A 2,465-nucleotide genomic window follows, 5' to 3' on the forward strand; every position below is an offset into this window, starting at 1 on the left:
TACATACACACACACACACACACACACACAAATCATATGAAATTGTAGAAAGTCTTCTCATATAAATATAAAAATTTGATTTGTGTGTGCGTGTGTGTGTGTGCACGTGTATAAATGTATTCAAAATAATATTATATTAATATTATTAACATATTATATTACATATATTTAAATACAATTAATAATAACAAATACAGTATTTTATTTAAAATAATAATAATAATAATGTTTAATAATAATAACAACAACAACAACAACAACAATAATATAAGCCTCGAGCTACCAAAAAGTGTAGTACCCTCAGATTTTTATCATATTTGCATCAATTCAGACAATTCTACCACATAATCAGTGCAGAAAAAGTACAAAAATGTGCACAGGTCATGGGACTAAATAAAATCTCACAATTTGCTAATTATAAATTATGCCAAATTGATTTTAATAAAATATTTTGTTGCTTTCAGCTATTTAAGCCACACTTTTTCCCCATTTAAATCCATTCCTCCACAACCAGGAAGGAAAAAAAAAAAAAGAAAGAGTAACCTTGTAAATCCCACTTAACCTACTGACTAAAAGAGCTTCTATCAAAGTCCATTTTCTTGAGAAAGTCTCATGCTGGGAATACGCCTGACAGCATGTTAAGCTTCACTGAAGCTAAGCATTTAACAATCTGTAAGATCTGAATTACAATACTTGATCGCCCCACCTTTTATTAATATTCTTTTAAGATTACAGCCGCTAAGCTTCAAAGACATACACGACTCCCTACAGGACACACATGAATAGATGCTGAATGGGGTTTAGATCGTATCAGCTGAAGGTATTTGACTTAATGAAGCTTGTGATACAAAGTGGAGCTTTACTGGTTCGTTACAGCAGTAGTTCATCAGCATTATTACGAGTTTGAGTGGAAAATAAAGTTATTGATAAACAGATTTACGTTCATGCATTTGGCAATTTTGCTTTTATCCAAAGTGACTTATAATGCATTGAAGGTTTACATTTGATAATTTTAAACATTTCTTATTTTATGCATTGCGCAAATTTCTGTATTTATCCAAAGCAACCTGCATTGCATTTAACGTACACATTTTATCAGTTCAAGCATTCCCAGGGAATCGAACCCATGTCCTTTGCGTTGCAAGCACCATGCTCTACTGTTTGTGCTACATTTACAGTCATGCATTTGGAAGAAGCTTTTATCCATAGGGAGTTATATTGCATTGAAGGTTTACATTTTATTAGTTCATGCATTCCCTGGGAGTCAAACTCATGACCTTGGCGTTGCAAGCACCACACCATGTTCTACTTTTTGATCTACATTTACATTTATGCATTTGACAAACACTTTTATCCAAAGTGACTTGCAATACATTAAAGGTTTACATTTTATCAGTTCATGCATTCCCTGAGAGAATTGAGCCCATAACCTTGGCATTGCAAGCACCATTCTCTACTGTTTGAGCTACATTTACATTTATGCATTTGGAGGAAGCTTTTATCTAAAGTGACTTACATTGCCGTGAAGATTTACATTTCATTGATTCATGCATTCCCTGGGAATCGAACCCATGGTCTTGCTTTCTATAGTAGAAACACAAAAGCCGACCACTGGGAAGAAACATCTAACTAGTAGTTACCAAGTCCCTAGTGTGAACTTTACACCCCAGTTTAAGCAAAAACTCGGTTGCAAACCTAGCTGTCACTAAACACCACACACACCCTCTCAGTTATTGCAATCTCTCAGTCCAATTCTGGACCATCCTGTTTTAAAGCTTTGCAGTTTTGACCCAGTTTTCGTAAGAAAGATACATTCCAGCTTATTTCCAAACGATTCCCTTGCCGTGCCCCAGCAGAGCCGTCCAAATAAAAATATGTGCCAGACTCACCTTAACACGCCTTGTGAGAGTTACAGTAGCATCATTGCCATTACTCACAAACCCCAAAGATGTGACATCTATGCATTAAACACTTCTGACAAAAATATCTCCATCCTGGAGTACTATCACAACAGTAAATTCAGCTTTTAACGTTTTCCAGGAAGTATTCTGCGCGGTAAAGCACCTGCTGTTAAAAGATCTTTTGAAAATGACCTCAATGTTTTGGATTTCGGTTATAAACTAAGGGAATTATGGGACATATTGAGCTACATTAAATCATGCAACTTGTTGCAACCATTTTTTAGAAGATTCTGCCAATGCAGAGGAAACACTTGATGAAATAGGAAAACAGAGAACAAACTAGGGCTCCACAAAATGAATCGAAATAAAACAGAAATCGTAATATGGCTTAGTGCAATTATCAAATCACAAACAAAGGCTGCAAACTAATTACACACAAGTATATGCACTGCATGTTTCAGAAATTCCAAAAGTAATAATAATAATAATAAATAAATAAAAAATAATACAAATTAAATATAATTAAATTTTAATAAATTATTTTTTTTATACATTTTAGATATA

The 2,465-nt window shown here is 33.8% G+C and overlaps 1 protein-coding gene across 1 annotated transcript in view; it reads right to left on the reverse strand.

The window, feature by feature from the left end:
- The window catches only part of LOC107725019 (F-box only protein 11-like), a 41,189-nt gene that overhangs the window by 34,413 nt on the left and 4,311 nt on the right, over positions 1-2,465 (reverse strand). The gene's annotated exons all lie outside the window — the stretch shown is intronic.

The sequence above is a fragment of the Sinocyclocheilus rhinocerous genome, unplaced genomic scaffold (genome assembly GCF_001515625.1).
Source record: "Sinocyclocheilus rhinocerous isolate Xijiao unplaced genomic scaffold, SAMN03320098_v1.1 scaffold823, whole genome shotgun sequence".
In the NCBI taxonomy this organism is placed as follows: Eukaryota; Metazoa; Chordata; class Actinopteri; order Cypriniformes; family Cyprinidae; genus Sinocyclocheilus; species Sinocyclocheilus rhinocerous.